Here is a 14,546-nt window from a genome sequence, read left to right as displayed (position 1 = left end):
CAATGAACCGAGGCAAATATTTGAACTTAGATTATAGATGGTTCTGCATCATATGCTGACCCATGTCAGAGGTTGATGATCATGTTATGTTTGATAGATGGCACAGAAGGATGCTATCGAAAGGTAAAATCTTTCCAGTGGGCAAAATTTTAAATGCTCCATTTAATAGTTCACTTTGCTTGTAAGAAAAGATAGCCTGAGGTAAGTCTAAACAGCAATTTATAGCACAGGCTTTTTCTGGTTTAGCTGGATGATCAGGGACTTGAAAGGGATAAAACTGCGTTATTTTACAGGATGCCATGTAAGATCTGAATCGGTGCATAATATACAATGCTGATTGTCCCTTGCCAGCATTCATGAGATAAGTAATAAATAGGAGGAAGTGGAGATGGTGGCTTTCATGAATAAATTTAATGACTCACTCAGTTTTACTTCAGGTCTTCTTCACACGTCTAGGCTCTCATTTAAGAATTCTAAAATGCTTGTTTCCACCATGGCATATAATAATATTTCTCTTAAATTGTAAATGATTGACACCTGGCAATTTCAGCCTCTTAATGTCACTGGGTAAATAGGCAAGAAATAAAAAATGAAGAGAGTGAGAGAGAGAAGACAAAAAAAAGATGGACGGAGGAGAAGTTACTGTGTTAGTTGGAATAATTAATCCTAATTATGAAAGGGAAATAAGGTTGCTAATATACAACAGTGGCAAAAAGCAGCATTTATGAAACTCAAGTGATCCCCTGAAGTTATTCCTCATATTACATCATATTACATTGTCTGGAGTAAAGGATAATGGAAAACCATACTACCACTATATGAGAGAAAGTCACTGAGGGCTCAAACCACTCAGAAATAAATGCGTACATGGTACATTGGCTTAATGAACTCTAAATTAGCTCAGGAGGTGGCTGAAGAAATGGGAATATAGAATGGGTAAAGAGAAACACTGTAAGTAGCTACAATCTAGAGAACAATTACAAAAATATAGAATACACCCTCTTACCCATATTCCTTACCCAGCTTGTTGTGTCATGTATAGGTTAGGTATAACTAATTGCTATTTTTTTCTGTTCTTCCTACAAGTGGGATACATAATGGTGCACTTTAGAATACTGATGCAAAGTAATTATTTAATACTGAGGAATCACCTAGAGTTTGTGACTTGATTACTATTTGAAGTAACTAAACATGGTCCAGTGATTTGGAAATTTAAATAAGAAATAAGAATAGATTTGGATGTTGGGAAGTCTGTAGGGGGCATTTGTTATTATTTATGGTATCCAACATCAGAACAGCTTTTTTTTTTTTTTTTTTTTTTTTTTTTTTTTTTTTTTTTAGAGCAGGAGTGACAATTTCCAGTTGAGTGAATCCTGGTATGCAGAGGGCCCTGTTTTCCACTGCTAAAGCTATCATAGAGGATATTTCCTCTCTTTTCCTTGAAGCAGCCATGAGACAAGCACATGGCATAGGCTTGCCGATTACAGTGTCCTGACTTGACATTCCTAAACTTGAAGGCATAACAAAAAGGCCAAAGGAAGTTGAGAAATTATTGAGTATGGATGCAGCAGTATCAGACATCCAGGAGTGTTATTGAATATTTATCTAATAGCTGGTGCTAGCACAGGCATCTGAACCAGACTTTTCATGTGTCTTGAATTTGGCTGAATTTGCAGCTCAACTGCCTATCTTACCACATGTCTGTTATTTTACCACATACTGGTACTTTGGCTTTCCTCTCAGCTCTGTGAGCTTCCTGATGTCCTTCCAATAGGTAGTTTTCTGTTTCTGTTTGACAGTTTGCCTATGGTTTTTACAGCATAAAGTTTAGTACTGCAAGTAACTTATCCTCTGCAGTTTGGTTTTGTGTCTAAAATGTAGAGCATGAAGCAGGCATTTTAAGATTTCTTCAAATTTAAATTTATGTGTAAACAATACTTAACGGGTAAAAATATGTCTTGGAATTTTCTTTAATAAATTAACTCAACCATTCCAATCTATCTTTAATTTTATCTCCATAGAATGTAGCTTGATGAATTTTAAAAAGTCAGTCTCATGGTTAAGAAATACTGCACTATAGTTTAAATATTTAGTTTTTAAGTTATTTACTTAAATTATAAAATAAGTCACATATGCCTGTTGTGCCAGCCAACGTTTGCATATGTGTGCACTCATTCGTTAAATTTATTTTATTATAGTTAATATTTCAATTGAGAAATGAATGGTATCTGTTAAAATTCTATATGGAAATGAGCTTTAAGACTTTGTTTTTTCCAAAAAAAGGTTACATTTATGTATTTCCATTCTTGGTAGGTTATTTTGTTAACCTGTTTATATATTACCAGTATTCAAAGGTGTCTTTTCAAAGGTGGTAGCATGTGACTCATTCTTCTTGAGAAATATAATAAAAATATCCAGAAAGCTATATTCTGCAAAGTTTTTGACAAGCACCTTCTTGTTTCAGTCAGGAAGAAGAGATCTAAACAAGAAAAATAAGAGAGTCATTTGTAGTATCCTAACATAAATAACTTCTGCTTGAGACTTAAATTATAAATGGAAAAAGATGTTTTGCACAAGTGGCACAAACTGCTTTTGCTCTTCATTTTTCTTATGAATTGCCTTGAGTGAGTATCTTTTAAGTTATTGCCAAATGTTTAATGAATGAATATTTTTTTCCAGATTTGATTTAAAAAGTGTTGAGTGGTATGAGATCTTTTCTTTTAAACTAGGGTAATTAAACATAATAATAATAAGTTTGAATAAAGATATCTATCGGTAAAATATTATTGCTAAATCCAAGCAGATTTGTTTAGAAATATCAATTAGAAAAAATACAGCCTCTGTCTTTTCAAAATACAAACGGATGAAACCAAGCATTTAACAAATGCAACTAAAACAAAACAACAAAAACAATAAAAAGCCTCCACTAAGTAATTCTTCTGTTAAAGAAATACCACATCTACAAGTAATATCTCTTTATTCTTAATTTTAAACTGATAAAAATATAATTTTTGTCATGCCTAATATAATTTTCATTATGAAAACACAAAGCCAACAGAGAAAAGAGATACTTGGTCTTGAAAGTCTATCAATACATTAGCCATGAAAACTGGAAAAATTTAAAGATGGATTAAATCATTTTTTAAGAATAAAGCTTGCCTTTAATATATTTACAGATACATGTTTATATATGTGTATATATGATATATGTGCATAACAGAATAAACAAATGACTGGTTTAGAAAAATCGATATCTATAAGTAGAAATTTGTGGCTTTTAGACCTATTGTTTTGAGCAGTGATAATAACATTATACTTTGGGTTGAAGATTTTTTCAAATTAATTATTTATTTATTTCAGGAAATTATGGGAGTACAAATATTCTGGTTACATGTTATGACTTTGCCACACCCAAACCATGATTTGAAGCGTGTCTTTTCCCCCCTACAATGCTCACCACGTCCATTAGTTGTGAGTTTACCCACCCCCAACAATGGGCTAAAGATTTTGTATATTTAAATTTTATTTATTGATTGGAGATATAAAAAGCTCTGAACTGCTACATATTGTAAGTATGTAATTATTCTTTCTTCCACAGAAGTCTGCTTGAGACTTCTATGTATTAACAGAATGATTTTTTGTTATATGTTATTAAATAAGCATTGTTCATAGAAGTGAAACTAAGACTTCTAACCAAAGAACACAAATTTTAATTAATTCCAAATAACCTAATTTTTCCTTAAGTTATATAGATTTGATATAGTCTTATATGGAAACAGAATCAATATTTTATTTCAAGGTAATAGCATTTAAATATATGTATATACAGGCAATACCTTTAGTATATTATAAATATATAAATATGTAGTAAATATATAAATAGCATATATATAATTATACATATTAAAATATGATGAAGTTCTGATAACCTCTCTCACAAATGCACACACGTGCATACTTACAAAGAAGCATGCTGAATAGAGACTGCCTCTGCTCTTACAAGATTAACAATTATGGCTGCAAAATAGGGTTGTCATCTTGAGGCTGAAGTATATGATTTTCATTCGGTTATGAAATTGCATTTTATTTTCACATGCACCTGCTTCTGTTCTGTATTATATTATTCATTTAGACCCTACTTTTTCTATAATTAAACTTTGTGCTTTACCGAAGATTTTCAGCTCTTGAATAAAGGAACAGTGAGCCAAACACTTTTTCTTTTGCTGGAAGACAAAAAAAGGCACATGTGATCCTGAGACAATTCTTTTGGCTACACATATGATTTTCTCCATTTAATATTGAAATCTCTTTCATTCACAAGTCTACTAGTGTAAAGGGAGAAAGTTTTTCTCCTCTCCAATTTCAGAGTTTTCATGCTCATCCTTAGAGCAATGCATAGCTTCTTTCCAAGAACCTCAAATTTACAATGATTAAGTTTCAAGATCTTTGAATCACTCAAGCCCCATACATACACTTTAGATAAGGCTCACTGAAATATACACATATAGAATTTACAACTTGTATAAGTGAATTTAAAACACTTTCCTACTGAGCCTGGAAAGGGTGTTGTTGGAAATATCCAGAGCATTAGAGTGTGCTTTCTGTTGTTTGCTGTTTTTTTTTTTAACACAGTATTTATTATTAATAGAAAATAAGAAATTAGCTTATTCAAGAATAAGTTTTCAAACAAATAGAAGGGAATATACAAGGTACAATGTTTTCTTTTTTACTTTTGTTTGGTATATGGAGCAAATATATTAGAATTCTACTAAATCTGGGGGAAAATGTAATTGGCAAAGGAACTAACCTTTGTACTACAGACTTGTCATATATTGAAGTGGTCTCCAAAGCTCTGCATCACTCCAGGAAGGCAAATTCTCCAATGCCCATTAAAGATATGGCCATGAAAGCTAATGGTAAATGAAATTTCTTGTAGAATCAAATTCAGAATTTAATCAGACTTTCCCATGTCAGGGATTTTTTTCATAATACCTATCTCATATGTTATCTTGCTATGCACCTGTGACTGTATATTTCCCACTCTTTCATTTTTCAAATGTATGATTTTTTTGTGTGCTTATCTTCTCACAACCTGCCATTGTATATTGGGTTTGACGATGGTGAAATATATCTTGCCTTTTTATTTCTTATGTGTCCAGACCATGGGGAATCACATCCACATCTAAAAGAGGAGGCGATGCATCTCCCACATCAGGACTTCAATATGGATGCTACAGCCAGATTAGGATTTTGCTCTTCTTTATAAATTTCAGAATGTTATGAGGGTACAAATGTTTTGGTTAGATGAATTGCTTTTGTACTGCTAAAGTCAAAGTTATAAGGGCACCCATCACCCGCTAGGTAAGATTTCACCCATCCCCTCCTCCCCCTCCCACCTGTTTGATTTCTGTTGAGTTTTACTTCCATCTGTGCACATGAGTGCTGATTGGTTAGTTCCACTTTAATAGTGAGTATATGTGGTATTTGTTTTTACATTATTTAGATATTTCACTTAGCAGAATGGTCTCCAGTTCCATCCAGAATGTTACAAATGTTAAAACCCCAGCAAGAATGGCTTTTATAAAAAAGTCCCAAAACAGTAGATGCCGGTGTGGATGGGGAGAGATAGGAACACTCATACACTGCTGGTGGGACTGCAAACTAGTGTAGCCTCTAGTTGTGGACATTCCTCAAAGAACTAAAAGTAGACCTACCATTTGATCCAGCAATCCCACTACTGGGTATTTACCCAAAGGAAAAAAAGTCATTTTATGAAAAAGACCCCTGCACTCAATGTTTATTGCAGCACAATTCACAATTGCAAAGATGTGGAATCAATCCAAGTGCCCATAAATACATGAGTAGATTAACAAAATGTGGTATATGCATACCATGGAGTACTACTTAGCCATAAAAAAGAATTAATACATTTTGCAACAATTGGATTTTGCTCTTTATTGGCTTCGAAGGTTATAAATGTAAGAGTAAGATATCAAAGGGATAACAAAAACAAACAATTATGACAAAGCCTGCTAACTATTCGTAGAAATAAGTGTTCATCCTTTATTCAAGGATAAAAAACTGAATCACATTTTTAAACATCCATTGAAGTTACCTATGGCCACAAGACTGAGTTCTAGCCATGTGATGTGGGCCATTTCTGGACCACGGCTTTTAAATTGTCTATGACTTCTCCACATTGTCCTTCTTCTGCTGCTGGGAGAATTCCTGTCAGTGAAGCCCTAGTAGGAGCCACATAATAAAAAGAGCCTGGTCTTCCTAAAATATTTTTTCTAGGTTGTTCTTCAATAATTATAACTGTTTGTACATTCTCTTTTGCCCATAGAATAAAATTTCTGATGCATTAGCTGGGCATTCATAATCTCTCATGATATGTCCTATACCAGATTTTATTGTATTAATGATATCCACCTACTTCAATAGAATTGTTCTTTTCACTGCCCCTAAATATATAGCTCCCTATTACCATCTTCATCCATTTGCCTATATTCCTTCTCTGAATGTGAGTTATTTTTTTGTACTCTACTTTTTAAACTCTAAATTTTATATAATAGCCTTATTTAAGTCCTTCCTCATTAGTAAAGCATTTCTTTAAGTGTTTGTTTAAGTGTTTCTTCAAGAAACACTGAATTCTATGCCACTTATTAAACAAAAGCAAGAGCAAAGGGACACAAGGAAATTCTAGATATGTTTTTCACCTTGATTGTGGTGATGGTATCATGGGTGTTTGCATATGTCTAAGTTCATCAAATTGTGCATATTAAATACGTGCAGTTCTTTGTGTATCAATTATACCTCAATAAAGCTGTTAAGCAAACAGTCTATCAAGTATCGCTATATTACTTCATCCTTTGTTTCTACTTGAGAAATATAGTAAAGTAACTTTCTTTTTAGTATACTTAGCACTTAATACTTCAAGTAAAACTTCATAGCTGATAAATAATTTTATGTCATTTTTTTTGTTATACACATATATGTATGTATATTGAAGACAATTTTACTTTTATTTTTTCAGGAGAAATTTTGATTATCATGAAATGAAATGCACCCCAGACTATTCCATTAAATTGGAGGTTTACTCTAGAACTTAATGTCATGGAAGTTTGAAGTCCTTATTTTAATTAATGAAATATAACATTTGTTTCAAAAGTCAGAGACCAAATTTTTTTCTTTCAATCATTTTTTTTTAAGAGACAGAGTCTCACTGTGTACCCCGGCTGGAGTGCAGTGGTACAATCACAGCTTACTGCAACCGTGAACTCTTGAGCTCAAGCGATCTTCCTGCCTTAGCTTCTTGAGTAGGTGGGAGTATAGACGCGTGCCACCACTCCTGGGTAATATTTTTAACATTTTTTGTAGAGACAAGATCTCCCTATGTTGCCCAGGCTGGTTTCAAATTTCTGGGCTCAAGCAATCCTCCCATCCTGGCCTCCCAAAATTCTGGGATTAAAGGCATGAGCCACTGCACCCAGCCATTGTAAGTTGTTCTTGAAAAGCCATACCCACCTATCCTTCATGTTCTGCATAAAATTTTAGTGAAAATAGTAGTGGAAAGAAAAAGCAGATTTAAGATCTATGAATGAGATAGAAATAATAAGATGAGAGGTTCAATTATTTATAGGGGGAGAGGGAAAAGAAACAATCAAGGATGACCCAAAGTTTTTGGCTTGGGTGCCTAGGTTGATAAAGGTAGCCTTCACCTAAATGGGAAGTATCAGGGAAAAAAGTAGCTTTTTCATCAGTTTCAAGTATTCTTTTGTTCTATTAATATTGGCCAGGCATCTACTTATCCTGAGAAACTTTTTAACAATAATAAATTAAGGAACAAATATAGCCCCTGTGGAGTTTACATTCGAGTAGGAAAGATGGGAATTAAGCTAATAATAGTAGCAATGAGTCCTATAAAGGGTCTAATTTACCAAATATATATGTCCCAGCAGGATTAAGTTCAGGCCCTCCTGAGTTCCATTCTTGCAAGAATTTTAAAAAGAGACCTATGATGGGAAGGGGAAAGAAAACAGGGTGCAGTAGGGAGTTTAGAAAATTTGGTTAGGATTGGTATCTCAGAGTTGATGAAGATGAAAAAGCACCTTACATAAGTGAGAAGCTAATAAAGTGAAGATTTGTTGGAATCACACCCCAGAATTAGGAAAGAGAAAGTGAAGAGTTCATTGAGTGGTAATGGCTTTATTTTATAAAAGAAAAGAATGAAACTTTCTTGAAGAATGAAACTGGAACTGGTACTTATCAAGAGATCACTGGTAAAAAGTTACATTATAGTTTGGTTAAAATCCAAATTATGTAGACCTTTGTAGGCTGTGCTTAGGAATTTACATTTCTATGAAAATTTGATGGGAAACTTATGGATGGTTTTGATCAGGGAAATAATGTACTAAATAATATATATATATATATATATATATATATATATATTTAAAAAGACTGCAGGTTTCACTTAGCATAATGTCCTCTATGTTCCTCCATGTTGTCACATATTACAAGGATTTCCTTCTTTTATGTGCTTGAATAATATTCCATTGTATGTATATACTACATTTTCCCTTTTTTTGAGACAGAGTCTACCTCTGTAGCCCTGGGTAGAGTGCAGTGGCATCATTATAGCTCACTGCAACCTCAAACTCCTGACCTTAAGCAATTCTCCTGCTTACCTTTCCCAGAGTCCTAGGGTTATAGCCATGAGCCGCTGTGCCTGGCCATATATACCACATTTTTAATCCATTCATCTGTCAATTGGCATTTAAGTTATTTCCACATTTTGGCTATTTTGAATAATGCTGCAATGAGTATGGGAGTACTAATATCTCTTTGAGATCCTGATTTCAGTTTTTTGAATGAATACCCAGAATTGGAGCTGCTGGATCATATGATAGTTCTATTTTTAATTTTTGAGGAACCTCCATACTGTTTCCATAGCAGCTGTAGCATTTTGCATTCCCACCAAAAGGGTACAAAGGCTCTAATTTCTCCACAACCTCACCAACACTTTTGGTCTTTTGTTTTTTCATAATAGACATCTTAACAGGTATGATATAAATCTCATTGTGGCTTTGATTTGCATTTCCCTGATGACTAGTGACATTGAGCATATTTTCACATACTTGGTGATCATTTGTACATCTTCTCTGGAGAAATGACATTACTGTAAGTGAAATAAGCCAGTCACAGAAGGACAAATATTACATCATTCTACTTATATGAAGTATCTAAAATGTCAAACTTATGGAAACAAAGAATAGAATTTTGGTATCAGGGGCTGAAAGGAGGGGGACATGGAGAGTTGAGGTTCAATGAGTATAAAATTTCATTTATGCCAGATGAATAACAAGTTCTGTATAACATTGAGATCTTCTGTGTTAGATTGTGCCCAGAGTTATCAATAGTGTATTGAGCACTTAAAGACATGTTAAAAGGATATCCCATGTTAAGTGTTCTTACTACAATAAAATAAAAATCATATATAAAGCACTCTGATTTTTTTTTCTCATTCTGTGCTTAAATACAGGCACAATAATGTAGGGGGCATATGACTGTCACAAAGATCATGGATGTGACAGACAGAACGATGCTTATAAACAAAGTGGGGTGCAGTGGTGCCACACTTGTAGTCCCACCTACTCAAAAGGCTGAGGCAGGAGGATCGCTTGAGGCCAGAATTCAAGGCTGCTGTGAGCTGTGAATGTGCGTGTGAATAGCCACTACACATAGCCTGGGCAACATAGTGAGACCCCATTGCTAAAAGAAACAAAACAAAACAAACACAAAAATATGGTCAAATAATATAAGGGTTATTTAATAATAATATATATGAAAAATAATGTGTTTTTAGATGATCGTACATAGTGGGAGAAAATGGAGCATGCAGCGTGAAGTAGGCACAGAGTTGTCTCTACCCCAGTGTAGTCCAAAGAGACATTTAATTGCAAACACTACTGCCCTGTTGGAGTGAGGGTTTTACCAAGCATGGAAAGTTTGTGTTCAACCCTCTCAGTGGAATATTTACTCTTCTGTTCTAACCCATTCCAGACTGACTAATTGAGATTCTTTTTTTGTATCCACCTGTTAACATGTGCAAATAATTAATATGAACTTTCCCACCAGTGACTATAATTATATTTGGGTTAATCTTTGCTGTGGACTGAGTTATGTCTCCCCAAAATTCTTATGTTGATGCCTAAGCTCCAATATGATAGTATTTGGAGATGAGGACTTTGGCGGCTAATGAAATTTAGATGAGGTTATAAAGGTGGGACTATGTCATTGTAAGAAGAGAGCTCTCTCTCTCTCTCTCTCTCTCTCTCTCTCTCTCTCTCTCTCTCCGTGACATGTGAAGACGCAGTGAGAAGGCAGCCATTTACAAGGCAGAATGAGAGTCCTCACTAGAAACCAACCATGCTAACACCTTGACCTTGAACATCTAGCCTCCAGAACTGTGAGAAAATACATTTTTGTTATTTAAGCCATCTAGTCTATGGTATTTTGTTATGGCAGCCTGAGCTGACTAAGACAGATATTGAAAGTAGAATGGCAAGGACTAATGAACTGAATTTTGTATCACAAAATGCAAAAACACAATTTATAGCTCTTTGGCCTAAGGAACAGAAGAAACTTTGGTACAATTTAATGAGATGATAGAAACTTATTGAAGGTTGGCAAAATCAAGAGCTCTGCTTGCTACATTAAGTTTGAGTTGTCTATTAAACATACAGGTATATATGTCAAGTCAGTAATTAGATATGTGAATCTGGAGCCCAGGAATGTTCTTAGGTTTATAAATATAGATTTTGGAATCATCAGAATAAAAGAGTATTTAAAGCCTTAGGACTGTGTAAGTTAGTTGAGAGAGTACCTGTAGATAGAAAAGAGATGAACGTCAAAGACAAAGTTTTGAGATGTTCCAGAATTTAGAGATGGAGAAGAGAAGAAGACAGAAAATGAGAATAATAAGCAGTGATATCGAAGTAGGAACAAAACCATGAAACAAATAAAAATATTACAAGGAGAAATAAATGATCAATTGAATCAAAATCTGCTCTGGGTTTGAGTAATTGAGGAGGAGAGCTGATTATTGTACTTAGCATGAGGGCAATCTTTGATGACTGACAGCCATCCAGCATGCCTAGAACTTTTGGTATTAAAATTGGAACAGTCCCTACTAAACCAGGATGAGCTGACCACCCTAGGTTTCAGTGGGATGATGGGGAAAAATGTCTGATTGGAGTGAATTCACAAGCCTATCCTTGTTGATTTTGAGCTGTCCATAGTGTGGCTATATCAAATAGACATGCTCTGCTGACATGTAATTCTTTCTTCAGGAACTCAGAAAAACGATTTTGACTAGAGATATAGAGTTCAAAATTATCAGGTTTGAAGTGGTATCAAAGCCAGAGTGAATAAAATGGACACAGAATGATGTAGAATCATAAGAAGATGGAGATTTAATGCACTGTCACTTTCCTGTTTGAAATTCCAACTAATTACCTTTCCTTGCAAGCAGCAGATGAAATGATCTAAATGGAAGATTATGGAAGATAAATTTTTCTATTGCAATTCCCACATGAGAGAATAAAGATAGAAAATCCAGCTAGACTAGATTTGAGTTGGAGAAATTCATGTGCATGGGTAAAGCCTTTGACCTCACAATTTTCTGAGAGGCACAATGAGCCTTTCAAGGAAGAATGGGATCTGTCCACCCTCCCTTTCATAAGTAAGTGTGTGACTGTGTGTGTGTGTGTGTGTGTGTGTGTGTGTCTGTGTAGTTAGGTACATTTAGGAATATATAATGAATTTTTAACTGTAGAGAAAGTTCTAGAAAACACTATAGGCAGAAAATTGTCTTCTTAATTCCTGAGGCAGGGAGAACACTATATGGAGCTCAGAAGTTTCTTCCCAATGCCTCCAATGGAGCGAGCTAGTCATCCTAAGAAGAAAGATTTCTGTGCTGCCACCTCTGATGTGTTAGCTCCAGTGTCTGTATCTTACCAGCTTGACCTTTACCAAAAAATAGTAAAGAAAACCATGAGCAGGCAAAGGAAAATAACTTTACATTTCAGCAGACCCGCTAATTAGAGACAGGATGTTCAAACAGAAAGTCCAGCATTGAGGTGACATAGTGTTGCGGAGACAGGACAAATTTTTTAAAATAAGAAAAACACTTACGGGGATATAATTAAGTATAAAAATACTTTATGTAGCTGAAAGTAATAATTTTTCAAATGCTAAACATTTTATTGTAAAAGAACCATAAATATATGAAAATATAAAATATGTAGTTTAATGAATTATTATAAAACAAATCACCCGTATTATCACTGCACAGGTCAGGATGTAGAACATTGGCAGCAGCACATATGCCCTCAGGAGCTCCTTACTGAACACAACTCTCTCCATACATTATGAGGAGACAATATTGCTGATAGTTATGGTATTAATATTTGCGTTTCTTTATATGCTATCACACTATAACATGACCTTGAGAAGTCATGAATCATAAAAGAATGTAATTTAGTCAAACTGCATATGCTTTTTTTTTTTTTTTTAAACACAATCTCCCTCTGTCACCTGGGCTAGAATGCCATAGTGTCAGCCTAGCTCACAGCAACCTCAAATTCCTGGGCTCAGGCGATCCTCCTGCCTCAGCCTCCTGAGTAGCTGGGACTACAGGCATGCGCCACCATGCCCGGCTAATTTTTTCTATTTTTAGTTGCCTAGCTAATTTTTCTATTTTTAGTAGAGACGAGGTCTTGCTCTTGCTCAGGTTGGTCTTGAACTCCTAACCTCAAGCAATCCTCCCACTGTGGCCTCCCAGAGTTAGGATTATAAGCGTGAGCCACTGAACCTGGACCAGCATATGCTTTTTCTTTTCTTTTTTTGAGACAGGGTCTCACTATGTTGCCCGGTTTGGTCTTGAACTCCTGGGCTCCAGTGATCCTTCTGCCTCAGCCTCCTGAGTAGCTTGGACTACAGCCTGAGCCACTTTTTGTAACCGACTTATTTCACTCAAAATTATGTTAAAAGATTCATCTTAAAATTATAGCTGATTTATTTTTATTCCTGCATAATGTTCCATTGCATATTTTATTCTTGTATAGCGTTCTGTTGCATAATAAAGTTGGACGTGTTGAATGGTTTTTGGTCATTTGAATATCCTCTGTAAAGTTTCTGCTCAAAAATTTGCCCATTTTGTAAAAATTGAATTGTCTCCCTCTTATTTTAGGAATACTTTGTATAGAAATGGAATCTGTAATTAAAAACGTTCCCACTGAGAAACTACAAGCACATATAGCTTCAGGTAAACACAGAAATAATATCAATCTCATGCAAACACTTCCAGAGGAAAAAAGAGACCACTGCCCAACTCATTTTATGAAGCAGGAATTACTTTGACAACAAAGTATTAATATCTGAGAGCAACTTTATAAGAAAGAAAATTTAAGGCCATTCTGTCATGTGAAAAAGAGGCACAAATCTTAGATAAGGTATTAAATAATCAAATCCAGCATCATATAAAAAAGCCATTACATCATCATTAAATTAAATCTAACCATAGAATGCATTTGTATATCAATCAATATCATTCACCACATTAATAAAGAATGAAAATCACATGATTATTACAAGAGGTACAAGAAAAAATGATTGAATTCCTAGAAAAGTAGGATTAGAAAACTTTGCCTAATTGATATTTATAGAACATTCTACCTAATACAACAAAATATACATTATTTTCAAATGTATGTGGAACATTCACCAATATAGGTTATGTACTGGACCATATAATGAGTCTCCATAAATTTCAAAGGATTGACATCATACAGACTGTGTTCTTTGACCAAAATAAAATTGAATTACAATTCAATAAGAGTAAGATATCTGTAAATTCCTCCAATATAAGGTAATTAAACAACTCATTTCTAAATAATGCATTGATGGAAGAAGAAATCATAGGAAAACTACAAAAATATTTTGAAATGAATGAAGATGAGAAGCACAGCATATCAAAATTTGTAGAATGCTACTAAAGTTATACATTTTTATCATATATGTATATATGCACATAATCTATTATCTTCCACCTGAAGAAACTTTTAAAAAAAGAAAAATTAAGAAAATTAGAAGCAAAAAGAAAACTAAACCTAAAGTAAGTAAAAGGAAAAAAATAACTAAGATAAAAATTGAAAATCAGGATGAAGACAACAGAAAAGAACAGAGAAATTTAATGAAACCAAAAGGAGCTTTTATTAAAAGAAAAATAAAATCTATAAAAATCTAATTTGATAAAGAAAAATAGAAAGGCATGAATGATTAACATCAGGAATTTATTTATTTATTTATTTATTTATTTATTTTTGAGGAGAAGGAAAGAAGAGTTTTATTAATTTGCCGACAAATGAGAAGGATAGAGACTCTTATCTGAAATGCCATTGTTTTGATAAGCAGAAATACAGAGCTTTTAGAGGGTGTGTTCTCAGCTTCAGGCAATTGCTGTTTAACTACAGTTGAAGAAG

General features: G+C 34.1%; 1 long non-coding RNA gene across 4 annotated transcripts in view; it reads right to left on the bottom strand.

The window, feature by feature from the left end:
• LOC105867098 (uncharacterized) overlaps window positions 1-14,546 on the bottom strand; it is a 58,565-nt gene that overhangs the window by 17,154 nt on the left and 26,865 nt on the right. For 2 of the 4 annotated variants that reach the window (XR_012916016.1, XR_002223029.2), the window contains 4 exons: window positions 4,808-4,910; window positions 3,963-4,223; window positions 2,343-2,479; window positions 423-563 (listed from right to left, as the gene is read on the bottom strand). This is a non-coding gene — a long non-coding RNA (uncharacterized LOC105867098). The remainder of the gene's footprint in view (window positions 1-422; window positions 564-2,342; window positions 2,480-3,962; window positions 4,224-4,807; window positions 4,911-14,546) is intronic. The other 2 variants (XR_012916018.1, XR_012916017.1) reach the window with 2 other exon arrangements.

This window comes from Microcebus murinus, chromosome X (assembly GCF_040939455.1).
Source record: "Microcebus murinus isolate Inina chromosome X, M.murinus_Inina_mat1.0, whole genome shotgun sequence".
In the NCBI taxonomy this organism is placed as follows: Eukaryota; Metazoa; Chordata; class Mammalia; order Primates; family Cheirogaleidae; genus Microcebus; species Microcebus murinus.
The sequence above is the reverse complement of the archived record's forward strand: the minus strand, read 5'-3'. Positions and strand labels throughout refer to the sequence as shown.